The sequence below is a fragment of the Hemiscyllium ocellatum genome, chromosome 42, assembly GCF_020745735.1.
Source record: "Hemiscyllium ocellatum isolate sHemOce1 chromosome 42, sHemOce1.pat.X.cur, whole genome shotgun sequence".
Classification (NCBI taxonomy): domain Eukaryota; kingdom Metazoa; phylum Chordata; class Chondrichthyes; order Orectolobiformes; family Hemiscylliidae; genus Hemiscyllium; species Hemiscyllium ocellatum.
The window spans coordinates 32,304,370-32,322,882 of NC_083442.1; positions in this window are offsets into that span (position 1 = coordinate 32,304,370).

The window sequence follows — 18,513 nt, forward strand, 5'->3', positions numbered from 1 at the left end:
CTTCACAAAGAAGAAATTCCACTTCATATCTGGGAGACCGCTTACTCTTACATCGTGTCCCATAGTTCTAGGGCCCTCCATGAGGAGTAACATCCTCTCAGTAAACCACTCAGAACCTTGCACATCTCAGTAAGATATTTTGTCTCAATAAAAACCAAAAGAACTGTAGAATTCAGAAACAAAAACAGAAATTGCTGGAAAAGCTCAGCAGGTCTGGCTGCATCAGTGTTGAGAAATCAGAGTTAACATTTTGGGTCCAGTGACCCTTCTTCAGAACTCAGATGGCTCGTCCGTCTGCCCTATCTCACTTTCCTACACTCTGCCCCCTCCTCCCTACACATTAGTAACAAGAAGATGGCGTACTGGGCTAATGGTCGGATACTTGGTAGTGTGGATGAGCAGAGGGATCTTGGTGTCCATGTACACAGACCTCTGAAAGTTGCCACCTAGGTAAATAGTGCTGTGAAGAAGGCATATGGCGTACTGGCTTTTATTGGTAGAGGAATTGAGTTCCGGAGTTCTGAGATCATGTTGCAGTTGTATAAGACTCTGGTGTGGCCGCATCTGGAGTATTGTGTGCAGTTTTGGTCGCCATACTATAGGAAGGATGTGGAGGCACTGGAACGGGTGCAGAGGAGGTTTACCTGGTATGGTAGGAAGATCGTATGAGGAAAGGCTGAGGCACTTGGGGCTGTTTTCATTGGAGAAAAGAAGGTTTAGGGGTGACTTGATAGAGGTGTACAAGATGATTAGGGGTTTAGATAGGGTTGACCATGAGAACCTTTTTCCACGTATGGAGTCAGATATTACAAGGGGGCATAGCTTTAAATTAAGGGGTGGTAGGTATAGGACTGATGTTAGGGGTAGATTCTTTACTCAGTGAGTCGTGAGTTCATGGAATGCCCTGCCAGTAACAGTGGTGGACTCTCCCTCTTTATGGGCATTTAAACAGGCATTGGATAGCATATGGAGGAAAGTGGGCTAGTGTAGGTTAGGTGGGCTTGGATCGGTGCAACATCGAGGGCCGAAGGGCCTGTACTGCGCTGTATTTTTCTATGTTCTATATTCTATTACCTGTCCCTTCTGATCCTTTGCCCTGACCCAACTTTTCTCACCTTCCCCTGCTTTCTACACTCTTCTGGTTTCTCCCTAAGCTCCATCCTCGGCTGGTGCACAGAATTCCCTTCCTTCACACCCTGAGCTCTGTCTCCTGGATTCGATATCAATGCTTCTCCTCCATGTCCATCTTCAAAGCTCATCTTTGTTGACTGCCCTTTCAGTCATCTCTCTCAGCTTGTCCCTTGCTTCCAGGTCAGTACGTAATCCATAAAAACGATTATCCTAACCTCCATTCCATATCACATCCTCAGAAGCTTTGCTTTGTAAGAAATGCCTCATGAATTTTAGTTGATGTCGATTTTATACCAAAATAAACCATTTCATCCTCTTTAATTGGTATTTGTACAGTGGTGTGTATGACGCTATTTATTGCTTCCCTAAGAAATTCAAATTAACCAAATGTCAGATTTTTACTGAATAAACCTCATTATTTTTCTGTCACACATCGCATTACCATCGATGCATGCACTTTCTTTCCGGTTGAGATCTGTGACTCCAAAGCAGCAAATAAATCTTGTTGTTTTCATACACGGCTCAGATTTTCAGAATCCTTAACATCAAATTTCCGCCTCAGGAAACGCAATCCATTATTTGCTCTCTTTTGAATAAGATGTAAAGGCCAGAGTTTGGAATAATTTAACTATCACTGTTTGTTCACAACTTGATGTCAAAATCATTACATCTGGTGATCCACAGCCTCTGAGCTGCAGGCTTTAGGAAGCTGACCATGAGCTGGTTTGCTGGAGAAATCTCCAAAGCAACAACTTATATATGGGAGTGGCATGGACATGATGGGCAGAATGGCCTCTTTCTGTGCCATAATAAAACATAGAACAGTACAGCACAGTCCAGGCCCTTCAGTCCTCAATGTCGTGCTGGCCATTTACTCTATTCTAAGATTCGACCAACCTACATATCGTTCAGTGTACTATCATCCATGTGTCTATCCAAGAGTTGCTTAAATGTCCCTAATGTATCTGCTGGCAGTGCATTCCAGGCACCCACCACTCTCTGTGTAAAAAACCTACCTCTGATATCTCCGCTAAACCTTCCTCCAACCACCTTAAAATTATGCCCCCTCATAGTAGTCATTTCGTCCTGGGAAAAAGTCTCTGTCTACCTCCTAATACCTCCGGATAATCTTGGTTTCTGTGATGTTGCTTCAGGGCTAAAGAACATATTTTAATAAGGTGCATCTTCCACTTACACCTTATCCATTCACAGGATATGGGCTTTGGTGACAAGATCAGTATTTATTGCCCACAGGGCAGTTAAGAGTTAACCTCATTTGCTGTGAGTCTGGGAGTCACATGGGTAAGGACAGGCAAATATCTTTCATTGAAGAACATTAGCAAACCAGGTTAGTTTTTAACAACAATTGAAATGGTCATCTTTAGGTTATCCAAGTTTTTATTGCATTCAAGTTTCACCATTTGCCATGGTGGGTATTCTTTACCCCCTATCCCTAGAGCATTCACTTGGGTTTCTAGATTACTGGTATGATAATGTTACCACTATGCTATCCCCTCATTGACAGCACTGTCCAAACTCTCAATCTCTACCATCTAGAAGGACAAGGGCAGAAGGCACAGAGGGTGGACGGGGGAACACCAGCAGCTACAAACTCTCCTGCAGGTCACGCACCCCATCTCAACATGGGACTATGCTGATTCTTTCTCCACTCTCACTGGGTTAGAATCCTGGAGCTCCCACCCCAAAGGCACTTTGAGTGTCCCTCCAGTCCAGGGACTCACCATCACCCTCTCAAGGGGCAACTGGAGGTGGGTAATAGCCGTACAAGCCTTGACAACAACCAGAAATCGATCAATTCTTGAAAGTGTGTGGCTATTGCGGAGCTGGCTTTTATGGATGGGAAGCACTTGTTAAGGGCCCTGTTGTGATGTTGGTCTCAGTGACAGAGAGTGTGGAAACTGAAACTAGTATTTCCAATGAAGTAGATTGAGGTGAAATCTCAGGAATTGAAAGCTGGTCACTCCACTGAGAGAGGCTGAAAAGGTTAAGTATATTTTCTTTCAGCATCCCTGTTAATATAATATCATCCCAGGCTGGTGGGGGAAAAACTGCTTGGTTGAGGGTGAATTGACTAAGGAAGAGTCTATTCACTTTGTAGTTGGCCCTGCAAGTGAGTGAGGGTAGGGGCACAGAGTGAGGATGATTGTCTTGATCGACCAATGGTGGGAGAGCAGGTCGAGGTAGTCAGAGGTCATGGACATCTCTTGTCATACATCCAGCTTGCGTTAGCAAGTACTGTAACTAGTTCTGGTCACCCTGTTAATAGGAAGGATAATATAGAGCTGGAGAGGGTGCAGAAGAGATTTACCAGGATGTTGCCTGGAATGGAGGGTTTGAGTTATAAGGAGAAGTTGAATAGGCTGGGACCTTTTTCACTGGAGATTAGGAGCTTGACATTATAGAGGTTTATAAAATCATGAAGTGGTATAGATAAAGTGAATGGCAGGTGTCTTTTCCCTAAGGTGAGGGATTTCAAAACAAGGGGGGCATATTTTTAAGGTGAGAGCAGAAATATTTTAAAAAGACATGAGGGACAATTTGTTTTACACGGAGAGTAGTTTGGATGTGGAATGAACTCCCAGAGGAAGTGGTAGATGGGGGTGCAGATACAACATTTAAAAGACATTAAGAAAAGTACATGAATAAGAAAGGTTTCAAGGGATATGGGCCATGTGCAGGCAGGTGGGACTAGGTTGGTTTGGGATTATGGTTGGCAAGGACTGGTTGGACTGGGGGCATCTGTTTCCCTGCTGTATAACTCTATGAGTTGATTCACTGAGTTAGATGGAGGATAAGAAAGGACAGTGAAGGACAAGGAATCAGTGTTTCCTGTTGGAAATCATGCAGAGAATCGTAGAATTGTACAGTACAGAAAGAGGTCATGTAGCCCATTGAGCCTGGTCTGGATCCTGAAAGATCAGCCTAGCTAATCCCATTCCTCAGCCCGTTCTCCGTAGCCCTCGATATTCATCACTTTCAAATATATATCCAACTGTCTGTTGAAACCTCTCTATGGAATCCGTCTCCACCACGCTCCCAGGCAGCTCATTCCAAATCCTAACAACTCTCTGAGTAAATAAATTTCTTCTCCTCTCACTCCTCGCGCTCTTGCTGACAATCTTGAAATTGTGGCATCTAGTTACTGACATACCAACTGGTAGTAACAGAATTTCCTTTTTAATCCTGTCAAAATTGTTCAGAATTTTGAACACCTCAATAAGATTTACAAGGATGCTGCCAGGGTTCGAGCGTTTGAGCTACAGGGAGAGGCTGAATAGACTGGGGCTGTTTTCCCTGGAGCATCGGAGGTTGAAGGGTGACCTTACAGAGGTTTATAAAATCATAAGGGGCATGGATAGGATAAACAGATAAGATATTTTCCCCAGGTTAGGGGAGTCCAGAACCAGAGGGCATAGGTTAAGGGTGAGAGGGGAAATATTTAAAAGGGACCTTCTTTTTCACTCAGAGGGTGGTGCGTGTATGGAATGAGGAGGTGGTGGAGACTAGTACAATGACAACATTTAAAAGACATTTGGATGGGTTTATGAATATGAAGGGTTTGGAGAGATATGGGCCAAGTGCAGGCAAATGGGACTAGATTAGGTTAGGATATCTGGTTGGCATGGACAAGTTGAACCGAAGGGTCTGTTTCTGTGCAGTACATCTCTATGACTTTATGACTCCAAGTTGCTAATGTGAAGGGAATTATTTTCTCAGTCCTGCTGGGTGGGTGGGAGAACAAGTGGAGAATGTCAAAATTATTCACCTCCATCTCAGTGCAGGACCTTCCTGATCTTTGCATGGGCCATCACAGCTCCCTTCCTCTCTCTCTGCTGCTTGATTGGAAAGCTGGACCTAAGCTGGGACACATTTCTCTGCTCTCCACACACTGCTCCTGCATATTGACAAGCTGATATTTCCTCAGAGTACTTAGAGAGAGCTGCTCTGCTGGAGGTGACATCTTCCAGATAAGAGATTAAACAAAGGCCCCATTACCTCTCTCTCTCTCTCACGTAGTTGTGAAAGATTAAGATACTATTTGAGAAGCAGCAGAGTTCTCGCTAAAGTCCTATCCATCATCACTAACAAACTGGTCATTATCACATTACTATTTATGGGATCTGGCTACTGTATAGATTGCCACATTTTCCATGTCCCACCAGTGACTACATTTTCAAAGCATTCACTGGCTATAAAGCATTTTGCAAATCCGTGAAAGGTAAGATCTTTCTTTTCAAAATCTTTCTTTGTTTGGAATGACAAAGTGGTCCCTTGTTACATCTTCCATTCTGAGGTGCTTTTGTGTAAATAATCTATCAGGCTCAGATCATGATTAAGTTCATAAAACCAGACACTCAGCATCATCGGCCTACATGGAAACACTGATGAAAACTATTTGTCTGGTGACATAGTGATGTGTATGCCATCATATATAAATTGCATATGTCAATTTATCTTTGAATATTGCGAATTTGAATCAACTAGACCTTTCGCATTGTGCTCCAAAACATTGAATTATTTTGTGGACCAAATGAAATTAAGAATTTCAACATTTCAGCATTTCTAATTTCTTAAGTCTACAATCAAGTAAATCTTCCAATAGGTAAACTATTTGAAGCCCAGACTATTATAAGTCAAGAGTGTAATGGAATACTCTCCACTTGCTGGGATAAGTGCACTCATGAGTTTGACAAACACTATCCTTGTCCTTTTGGTGGGTAAGGGTCACAGGTTTGGAAGGTACTCTCAAAGGTGCATTGGTGAGTTGCTGCAGTGCATCTTGTGGATGGTACACACTGCGGCTACTGTGCCTCAGCGGCGGAGAGAGTGAATGTCAAAGGACTGCCAGTCAAGCAGTAGCTGCAGAGTGAACCATCCATAAGATGCACTGAAGCAATTCACCAATGCTCCTTTGACAGTACCTTCCAAACCTGTGACCCTTACCCACCAAAAGGACAAGGACAGTGGTAAGTACAACACCAACTGTAAGTTCCCCTTAAAGCCCAACACCATCCTGAGTTGGAACAAGAGTTGTCACTGCTTCATGATCAAACTCCTGGAGTCCCCTTCCTTACAGAACCGAGGATGTACCAACACAGCAGCAGTTCAAGAAGGTAGTTCACCAACAGCCCCTTCTTGTGGGTATTACTGAGGCAATGCCACTGATAATTCAAAACACAGGCTAATGTTCTGAGGACATGGGATAAAATGGTGAAATCTGAAAGCTGTAAAAAGAGGAAAGAAAAAACTTGGTCTAATGATGATGATATAACCACTGTTAATTATCGTAAAGACTCACCTGGCTCACTAATATACTTTAGGGAATTTGCGATATTTACCTGTCTGACCTCCATGTGACACCAGACCCAATCATCTTTAGCTGTTCCATCAATGATCTTCCCTCCATCATTGGGGATATTTGCCAATGATTGCACAATCTTCTGTACCATTTGCAACTTCTCAGATACTGAAGCAGTTCATGTCCAATTGCAGCAAAACTTGGACAATATCCATGTTTGATCTGACAAGTGGCAAGTAAGATTCGCACCACACAAGTCAAAGCCATCACCAACAAGAGGGAATTTAATCCTCACCCTTTACATTAAATGCCTTTACCCCATTATTCAACATCCTGGGGGTTACCATTGACCAGAAACTGAACTGGACAAGAATAGGTCAGAGGCTAGGAATCCTGCAGTGAGAAACTCATGTCCTGACAGCAACTTTTTCACGCAGAGGGTGGTACGTGTATGGAATGAGCTGCCAGAGGAAGTGGTGGAGGCTGGTACAATTGCAACATGTAAAAGGCATTTGGATGGGTATATGAATAGAAAGGGTTTGGAGGGATATGAGCTGGGCACTGGCAGGTGGGACTAGTTTGGGTTGGGATATCTGGTCAGCCTGGACAGGTTGGACCGAAGGGTCTGTTTCCGTGCTGTACATTTCTATGACTCTATGACGCCCCACTTTACATCCACCATACTCAAGGAGCAAGTCAGGAAGAAATGGAATATTTCCACTTGCCTGGATGAGGTTCCATCCACAATCAAGAAGTTTGGCACCATCCAGGAAAAAGCAGCCCACTTGACTGGCACCACATCTAATACCTTGAAGGTTCACTCCCACCACCACTAATGCACAGGGCTAACCATGTGTACCATATAGAAGGCGCACTAGCTGAGGCTCATCAAGGCTCCTCTGAAACCCTTCCAAATCCCAGAGCTGTACCATCCAGAAGGACAAGGGCAGCAGATGGTGGAATGATAGAGCAGGCTTCAAGGACTGAATGGCCACTCCTGTTCCTGTGTTCCTAAACTCTTAGATACACGGGGGCACTATTAACAGCTAATTTCCCACTAAATCACTCACAATCCTGATTTGGAAATATATCGCCACTCCTTTAGTGTCACTGGATCAAGATCCTAGAATTCCCTCACTTACAACATTGTGGGTCTAATGGTTTAAGTGGGCAGCTCACCACCACCTCCTCCAGAAGCAGTAAGAGATAAGCAATAAACACTGGCTAAGCCTTGACTCCCACTTTCTGCAAAACAAATAAAAAATAACTTATCATTCGCAATTGGCAGAATTGCCTGTCAATGATACAAAAGCTAAATTTTGCAAAAAACTGAAAGAACTGTGGATGCTGGAAATCAGAAGCAAAAACAGAAATTTCTGGAGAAGCTCAGCAGGTCTGGCAGCATCTGTGGAAAGAGAAACAGAGTTAATGTTTTGGGTCCTTCTTCAGAACTCAAAGTTGAGTTCTGTAGAAAGTTCACTGGACGGGGGAAAGATGAATTCAAAATTCTGCAGATGTTAGAAATCTGAAATAAAAACAGAAAGTGCTGGAAACAATCGATAAGTCTCTGTGGAGAGAGAAAGCGAGCTAATGTTTCAGGTTAAAATGACCGATCTTCAAAACTGAAGATAGAAATGTTTTTAAAAGTTTTCAAATCAGTTGAAATGAGACTGGGGTGGGCTGTCTGGAGTAAGGAAAGGTAAGTAAGATTTGTGATTGATGGAGGTCAAGGAGATTAAATATCAAAAAATTTCCTGATACAAGTGGAGGGTCGGAGGCTGAGGGGTGACCTTTTAGAAGTTTATAAAATCATGAGGGACATGGATAGAGTGAATAGTCAAGGTCTTTTCTCCAGAGGGTAGGGGAGTCTAAAACCAGAGGGCATAGGTTTTAAGGTGAGAGGAGAAAGATTTAAAAGGGACCTAAGGGGCAACGTTTTCACACAGAGGGTGGTACGTGCATGGAATGAACTGCTAGAGGAAGTGGTGGAGGCTGGTACAATTATAATATTTAAAAGGCATCTGGATGGGTATATGAATAGGAAAGGATAAGAGGGATATGGGCCAAATGCGGGCAAATGGGACCAGATTAATTTAGGGTATCTGGTTGGTGTGGACAAGTTGGACCAAAGGGTCTGTTTTCGTGCTGTACATCTGCAACGGATAAACAGAATGTAATGGGTACAGTAAAGGGACAAAGTTATGACCAATCAAAGTGTGAATGGCTACTTCACAAGAGCTGAAAGCAATGTGAGGTGTTAAGAGAAGAAACCAGACAAGACCATCCTGGCCAATGAATTGCAACGTGCTCCAGAGCTAATGATATGCACCGTCTATGCTCATTCCTAAACTTTTGGCGTTTGGGGCACGGCAAACTAGAGACACATGTCCTCCTTGTGGATTAATTCATACAGAAGGTTAACCTTTAAACACTTATTAGGCCTGGCAGACAGAGAATGCCAAGATAACTAAGTTTGTAAGGTGCTTCAGACCCAGCAAAGTAATCCTCTTCAGAAATGTCAGTGCTGGCAGAGCACATTGTGAGCAAAGTAAGCAGACAGTATTGTGCAAGTGACACAGATCCTGCTTATTGGAAGATAAAGGTGGAGTGGCCTTTGATTTCATCTTGTTGTGAAAGGTGCTATAAAAATGTACTTTCTTCCTTTCTCTCAATCAAATGCAAGACAGACCACCTTCATATGTTTAACAGATATTCATTTGCAGCAATTTTAAATCAGGCTCTCATTGATCATTTTAAATGATTTGCTTGTCCTAGTCTGAAAATTAACTAATTCTCTCTGACTCTAATCTTATTTCACATTGACTGAAAAAAAAGACTGCAATTTTCCATTCAAGGAACACGCAAATGAATCAATATAACAGTCAAAGGTGTTTAAAACCTCTTGTAGTAAATTAATGTGGTACATACTTCATTTCAGCGGTGGTGGGAGATGCAGTAATTCTTTGATATATTGTAAGGAGGCTCTCAGGTTAGTTCTCATTCTGAACTTGCTGTGCCCCATCCCTCAACATTGTCTTCAGTTGGAGAGCGAGCTTGAATACTGGATGGGGCACAGTTTTCATGATACAACAGGTTTTCAGAATTAGAATTAGAATTAGTATTAGCTTTATTATCAGAAAGTCAATGCTGAGTCACTGTGAACACCGTGAGGTCAGGGGATGGGGATGGTGCTGACAGTGATTTCCCAGAGTTTTTCTCTCCTTGACGGCTGAAGGATTTTTACCTGTGTGTTATTTTTAACCTCTTCCAGGATTATCCAGGAAAAAGGACATGTCTAATACTGGGTGTGGTCCAGGTTTGATAGACCAGCTGGGTATTCCCAGCCATTGAGGTTCCTATATCCATAGGAAACTATACAGCTGGTGCCAAGCATGGTGTTGAGTAGGTTGGACCTGTACTCAATAAAGTTTATAAGAATGAGATGCAACCTCATAGAGATTCTTAGGGGATTTGACAGGGTAGATACACAAAGGTTATTTTCTCTTGTGACAGAGTCTACACCGGGGGGAATAACTTCAGAAGAAGACACAGATGAGGAGGAATTCCTTCTTTTAGAATGGAGAGTGTCTGTAAAATCTTTTACTGCAGTGGGCTGTTGAGGTCGGGTCATTAAATATATCCAATAGAAATAAATGGATTTTTAATCAGTAAGGGAATCCAGGCGGGGAGGGGAGGCAGGAAAGTGGAGATGAGGATTATCAGATCAGCCATGTTTTCATTGACTGGTGGATTAGATTTGATGGGCTGAATGGCGTACTCCTGCTTCTATGTTTTATCATCTTACAGACAATCCCAATGCAGACAGAGAATGCTGCAGTATGGGTTGAATAGGCACACACCAACTCCATGCATCTCGCATTATACACACAACATACACATTCTCCTGCAATAGCATGATATGATTCACACACACACACACACACACACACACACACACACACACACACACACACACACACACACACACACACACACACACACACCCAATAACGTGCATATTGAACTTTTGATCTCACCCAACTTGTTGTGTCCCCCTGCTGCAAGGTACTGAGAACCAAGGGTCCAATAGTTTTATTTAAATAGAATCATTTCCAAATGTGGTTTGGGAAGAGAGCATACCTGAGGGGTGAGTTTGCAGGGACGTTTGCTCCCAATCAGCTGCGTCATGCTACGAGTCTCAGTGCCTTACTGATGGGGAAGAGTAACAGCATTGATGGAAGAGAAGGATAACAAATCCTGCTCTTTGGTATCTGGATCACATTAACTCGGGGATGTTCTGGCCCAAGTGCCCATCAGTGTGCAGGTGGAGAATTGGTCTGTTCAATCAAAGACACACAGCAGAAGCCTGCACACTGAGTAATGACACTCTTAAATTGTGGGAACACTGATGCTGAAACAGATTCTCCATTCATTCAAAAAAACACATCATGGCAAGACACAAATGGAGAATTGTTTGCTCAGATGTGGTTTAGATTGATGTGGGTTGTAATTGCTTGAATCTTATTCAGGACACCATTTACATAATAAAATTAATAACAGTGGGTTTCCTCTCTCTGGGTTCCCAAGTAAATTATACAATTATGTTACATACATTGAAGTGGTAATTCAACAACCCTGAACAGAATTTAGTAGATTTATACTGAGCCAAATTATAGGTCATAGAGTCATACAACACAGAAACAGACCCTTCGGTCCAACCAGTCCATGCCGACCAGAATCCTAAACTAAACTAGTCCCACCTGCCTGCTCCTGGCCCATATCCCTCCAAACCTTTCCTATTCATGCACTTATCCAAATGTCTGTTAAATGTTGTAATTGTACCCATATCCACCACTTCCTCATGAAATGAACGACGCTCTGTATAAAAATATTTACTCCTCTTGTCTTTTTAACATCTCTTTCCTCTCACCTTAAACATATGCCCCTCATCTTGAAATTCCCCACCTGGGTAAAAGGCACTTGCCATTAACCCTATCCATACCCCTCATGATCTTATAAACCTCTACAAGGTCACCCCTCAACCTCCTATGCTCCAGTGAAAAAAGCTCCAGCCTAATCCAACCTTTCTTTATAACTCAAACCTTCCAACCCCAGCAACATCCTGGTAAATCTCTTCTGAACCCTCTCCAGCTTAATAATATCCTTCCTATAACTGGGCGACCAAAACTGGACACAGTATCCCAAAAGAGGCCTCACCAATTGCTGTACAATATCAATATTATTTCCCAACTCCTATACTCAAAGAACTGAGACCTTGACTATATGTGATGCAAACTTCACAGATTTATGTATCTGAACCCCTAGGTCCCTCTGTTCTACAACAACACCAAGTACCCAGACCATGAATTGCAAAAGTCCTACGCGTGTTTGTTTTACCAAAATGCAATACCTCGCCTTTGTCCAAATTAAACTCCATCTGCCAGTTTTTAGCCCATTGACCCATTTGGTCAAGATTCCTTTTGTAGTCTTAGAAAACCTTCATGGTTTACAACGTCACCAGTTTTGGTGTTGTCAGCAAACTTACTAACCATGCCTCCTATATTCTCATCCAAATCGTTTATGTAAATGACAAAGAGGACCCAGAACTGATCCCTGTGGAACGCCACTAGTCACAAGCCTCCAGCAACCCTCCAGCACCTCTCTCTGTCACCTGTTGCTGAAACAATTAGTATCCTGTTGGCAAGCTCACTGTAAATCCCAGGTGACCTAACTTTACTAATTAGTCTACCATGCGGAACTTTGTAAAAGGCTTGACTAAAGTCTAAGTAAATAACATCTACTGCTCTGTCCTCATCAATCTTTTAGACAAATCAATAGTTTTACAGTCTGGTTACCGCACTAAGGGAAGGATGTGATTGAGCTGGAGGGGTGCAGAGGAGATTTACCAGGATGTTCCCTAGGATGGAGCAATTTAGTTATGAAGTGAGTGTTGGTGCTTTGTTTGGAACCAGGACATAACGTAGACAAATGATAATCCTGAACAAGAACAGTGATGCTCACGCCCCTGCAACCTGTTCTCAACTGGTCCCAAGCTCCGACCCTCCAGGTCATCTAACCAGCTCTCTGACAGGGGCAATAGCCCCAACTATGTACATGCTTGGATTGCTTGCTTGGAGCAGAGGGAGTCGGGTGGTGGTGTATGTGACTTGACTGAGATATGTAAGATTACGAGGAGAATGGCATGATGGTCAAAACGCTGTTGTTGTCACTTAGTTGAAGGGTCAATAACAAGGGGGGAGTCATTTAAGGCGAAAGGCAGAGGGTATTTGACAACAGTACTTTCAGGCAGAAAGTGGTGGGATTCTGAAATGCACTGCCTTGGATGGTAGTTGTAGCAAGAAACTTCACAATCTTTAAAAAGTACTTGGATAAATATTTGAAATATCATTACATTCAGGGCTATGGGTCAAGTGCTGGAAAGGGGGACCAGTGTAGATTTAGAGTAGTATTACTAATGATGGATTCAATGGGCTGAAGGGCCTCTTCTGTAGTGAATGATTCTGTGATTGTATGATTTTGTAAACATTGAGGTACCGACTGTGAAGCTGAGGAAATCAAATATAGCAAAGAACACTGAAGTAGACATTTCGCTCATGTGTCCAGGTTCAAGGAGACATCGGTGATCTTCACAAATGTTCCTCAAATCTCCTCTAAATCACTTGGATTTCATCTTAAAATTATTCCACCTCATTGTTGCCCTTTGACTAAAGAGAAGAACAGCTTATGTTTGACTCACCTTATGTAAGATCCACGATCTTGATTGGACAGTGGTAGGAACAGGAATTCAGAAAACCTGGGCAGTAGGAGTCCACTACCTCAAAACTCACAGCTTGATGTGAGGGAAATGATGGGTATAATTTAGTGGGAGTTAAATTGCCACCTGCGTGTTCACCTCACTGATTTTCCTCTTGCCTCACCGGCTCAGCTTCCAAGCGGCAGGAAGTGTTAACGATGGGATCAGGAATTCTGAACTGGAAACAGGGATCACAGAACAAGTCACTCAATATCACTTCAACACACCACCTTTCTCCCTGGTCAACATCTCTGTCTCAGGCTTGCTGCAGTGCTCCAGTGAAGCTCAGCGCAAACTGGAAGAACGACACCTCATTTTCTGTTTGGGAACTCTTCAGCCTTCTGGATTCTAGATTTCCAGAAGGCCTTTGACAAGGTGCCATACAAGATGCTGTTGCATAAAAAAGGATGCATGGAGTTAGGGGTAAAGTATTAGCATGGACAGAGGGCTTGTTGACTAACAGGAAGCAAAGAGTGGAGATATATGAGTGTTATTCTGGCTAGCGATCAGTGTCTAGTGGTGTGCCTCATGGATCAGTGTTGGGACTGCAATTAAACACAATTTATATGGATGATTTTGAGTTGGGGACCATGTGTAGGGTGTCAAAGTTTGCAGATAACACAAAGATGAATGGAAGAGCAAAGCGTGCAGAGTGCAGTGAAACTTTGCAGAGGAACAAATACATTGAGTGAGTGGGCAAAGATTGGCAGATGGAATACAATGTAAATAACTGTGAAGTCATCCATCTTGGTAGGAGTAACAGTAAAAAGGATCATTACTTGAATGGTAAAAAGTTGCAGCATGCTGCTGTGCAGAGGGACCTGGGTGTCCTTGTGCATGAGACACACAGGGTTGGTCTGCAGGTACAACAGGGAATTAGGAAGGCAAATGGAATTTTGTCCTTCATTGTGAAAGGGATTGAGTTGAGAAGCAGGAAGGTTATGTTGCAGCTGTACAGGGTGCTGGTGAGGCCACACCTGGATTACTGCGTGCATTTTTGGTCTCCTTACTTGAGAAAGGATGTACCAGCACTGCAGGGGGCGCAGAGGAGGTTCACGAGGTTGATTCTGGAGATGAGGGGTTGGCTTATGAGGAAAGACTGAGCAGACTGGGACTATTTTCATTGGCATTTAGAAGTTTGATGGGGGACTTACAGAGACATATAAAATTATGAAGGGAATAGATAAGATAGAAGTAGAGGTGAAGCAATGGCTTGTTATCACCTCGTCTGCTATTACAGCAACCCATTACTAGCCAATAATAGTCCCCTTTAATAGCTATTCATTCTCCTAGCCTGATCGTTATCCACTCCTTTGTCTGTCCAACTATCCTTCTTTTCTCTTTGGTCTCTATCTCCACTTATCACTTACTCCTTAATCCATTCCCCCTACTCTATCTTCTGCATAAAAATCAACATTTTCCTAGTTACAAATCCCTCAACACCAGGTTATAGCCCAACAGGTTTAATTGGAAGCACTAGCTTTCGGAGCACCGCTCTTTCATCAGGTGGTTGTGTGGAGCAGCGCTCCGAAAGCTAGTGCTTCCAATTAAACCTGTTATTGTGTGATTTTTAACTTTGTACACCCCAGTCCAACACCGGCATCTCCAAATCATAACATTTTCCTAGCCACCATAACTTCTGAGGAAAGGTCACTCAACCTGAAACGTTAACTCTGATATTTCTTCACAGATGCTCCACACCTGCTGAACTTTTCCAACAATTTCTGTTTTTGGACTCAATATCCACACAGTTCCGGACTGAGGCATTGTGCCAATGAGGCATACCTGTATTTATTAACCTGGCTTTTTTTTTGTCTCTGTCAGAGGTTGGTGACCTCCTGTTCATTTCCTTTATTTCCTGCTTATTTTAGAAAGAAATGCAAAAACATAGTAATTATTTTGCTCCAACTCACAGCGGCTTGCAATTAGCTTCAGTTAAAAAATTTTTTATTCAAATGTGGTTTTGGCTTCCTGAATGTGTGCAGTGACACTTACAGATTAGATTTAAATCACACGGTCTTTTGAATGTGTTCTACTCCAGGGTATACTACAAAAGGCAAAAGTACATATCTGCGCTGTGCATCTTAATTAGTTAAAAAAAAGTGTCTCATTTCTTAGATATAATTGCATATTTAACCAAGTTTTAACCCCTGAGTTCATTTTTACAGAATTCTACAGAATGTATCGCATACAAAATTGCCCAAATGGCCAATTCAGTTTTTCTGTGGGTTCTTATAGTCATATAAGCTTAGGCTTGTGAAGTAACTTCCTGTCACCAAGTTCCCCTTAATTTCCACATGAACAGTCCTTGACTTTAGCACTGCCTCATTCAGAGTCAGGTACCAGAGTGACAGTATCCCTGACATCCAACCTTTTCATATCAGCCAGGGCTCCCTGATTGGACCAGATTGACAGCCCCAACTCCTATTCTATGAGATCCAACTGGCTGACCTCGTTCCAATCACTGAAGCTTGATGTTTCTTTCGACAATATGGAAGAAAAATATATATGTGACATGGAGCTCCTACTCTGAGCTTTACAAGTTGCCATCTTCTAGCACAGTCTGCAACACATGACCATTGTGTTCTGAGGAAAGGTCACTGGACCCAAAACCTAAACTCTGATTTCTCTCCACAGATGCTACCAGACCTGTTGAGCTTTTGATTTCTGATTTACAGCAGCTGCAGTTCTTTCAGTTTTTAGTTACATGGTGCAATTGCACATTTGCACCGATAATGATCACTTCCAAAATGAATCTAACCATCTCCCCTTGACATTGCCATCATTCTGTGCCCCACCATTGACCAGAAAATGAACTGAACCAGCCCTACAACTGAGACTGAGAGAGCAGGTCAGCAGGCTGGAGTCTTGGAGTGAAGGGAGAACTAATCATTTGGATACAGAACTGGCTCCAAGGTAGAAGGTAGAAGAGGATGGTGGTGGAGGGTAGCCTTTCAGACTGGAGGCCTGTGACCAGTGGTGTGCCACAAGGAATGGTTCTGGGTCCACTGCTTTTCATCTTTTATATAAATGGTTTGGATGTGAACATAGGAGGTATTGTTAGTAAATTTACAGATGACTCCGATATTGGAGGTGTGTTGGACAGTGAAGAAGGTTACCTCAGAGTGTAACAGGGTCTCGATCAGATGGACCAATGGGCTGAAGAGTAGGAAATGGATTTTAATTTAGATAAATGTGAGGTGCTGGAGTTTAGAAAGGCAAATCAGGGCAGGACTTATACACTTAATGATAAGGATCTGGGAAGTGTTGCTGAACAAAGAGACCTTGGAGTGCAGGTTCATAGTTCCTTGAAAGTGGAGTCACAGGAGGATAGGATAGTGCAGAAGGCATTTGATATGCTTTCCTTTATTGGTCAGAGCACTGAATATAGGAGTTGGGAGGTCATGTTGTGGCAGTACAGGACATTGGTTAGGCCACTGTTAGAATTCTGTGTGCAATTCTGGTCACCCTCCTATTGGAAAGATGATGTGAAAGTTGAAAGGATTCAGAAAAGATTGACAAGGATGTTGCCAGGGTTGGAGGATGTGAGCTATGGTGGCTCAGTGGTAGCACTGCTGCCTAAGAGAACCAAGGACTCAGGCTCGCTTCCAGCCTTGGACAACAGTCTGTGTGGAGTTTGCATATTATCCCCGCGTCTGCGTGGGTTTCTTCCCACTGTCTAAAGATATGCAGGTCAAGTGAATGGGCCATGCTAAACTGCCCATAGTTTTAGGTGCATTAGTCAGAGGGAAATGGGTCTGGATGGGTTACTTTTCGGAGGGTCAGTGTTGACTTGTTGGGCTGAAGGGTCTGTTCCCATACTGTACAGAATCTAATCTAAAAAAAAGAGGCTGAATAGGTTGGAGATGTTTTTCCTGGAGCATTGGATGCCGAGTGGTGGCCTTATAGACTTTTATAAAATCATGAGGGCCATGGATAGGGTAAATTTATAAAGGTCTTTTCCCTAGGGTGGGGGAGTCCAGAACTAGAGGGCATAGGTTTAGGGCGAATGATGAAAAATTTAAAGGGTACCTAAGGGGCATTCTTTTCATGCAGAGGGTGGTGCGTGTATGGAAGGGGCTGTCAGAGGAAATGGTGGTGGCTGGTACAATTACAACATTTAAAAGGCATCTGGATGGGTATATGAACAGGAAGGGTTTGGAGGGATATGGCCAAATGCTGGCATATGAGATAGATTAGATTGGAATGTCTGGTCAGCATGCAAAAGTTGGACCAAAGGGTCTGTTTCCGTGTTGTACATCTATGACTCTATGACATCCAGTCTCCACAAAGCCCGTTCACCATCTATAAACACAGGTTAGGATTGTGATGGCCTGCAAGTCACTTGTTTGGATAAGTGCAGCTCCAAAAACATTCAACAGGATCAACACAATCCAGAACAAAGCAACCCACTGGATTGGCACCCCATTCATCCTATTGTACATTCAACCCACCCCACAATATGTACCATGTACAAGATGCAATTCAACAATCCGCCAAGGATCCATCAACATCACCTTCCAACCCTATGACATCTATCAATTAACAGCATGACCTGCAAGTTCCTCTCCAAGTTGTGCACTAACCTGTCTTGGAAATATAATGCTATTCATTCAGTGTCACTGGTTCAAAGTCCTGAAAGTCTCTGCTTATAGCTTAGTGAGCGTCCCTATAACCCAAGGAATGCAGCAGAAGGGTTGTTTTCTCTGGATTGTTGGAAGCTGGGGAGAGACTTGATAGAAATCTATAAACTTATGAGATGCATAGATAAGATTGACAGCCAAAGGGGATATGTGTGGCAAGTTTTTTACACAGAGTGTGGTAGGTGTTTGGAATGCACTGCCAAGGGTGGTTGTGGAAGTAGGTACCGGAGAATCATTTAAGAGACTTTGAGATAAGCACATGAATATGCAAAGATATGGACCAAGGGCAGACGGAAGGGATTAGTTTAATTTGGTGTCATGCTCGACAAAACATTGTGGGACAAAGGGCCCGTTCCTGCGCTGTACAGTTCTATGTTCTATGTTCTAATGTGTATGTTCTATGATCTATGTTCTATGTTCTATTTCAAGCACCTTATCACCATCTTCTCCAGGGCAATTAGGAATGAGCAGCAAATGGTGACCCAACCAGTGAAGCCTATATCCCATTAAACAATTATAAAAAAGAGAGGCCTTTCAGCCCACGGTGATTGTGCTACAAGTTTACAAGGAATTATCCAATTTATCCCAACTCCAGAGCCCTTATC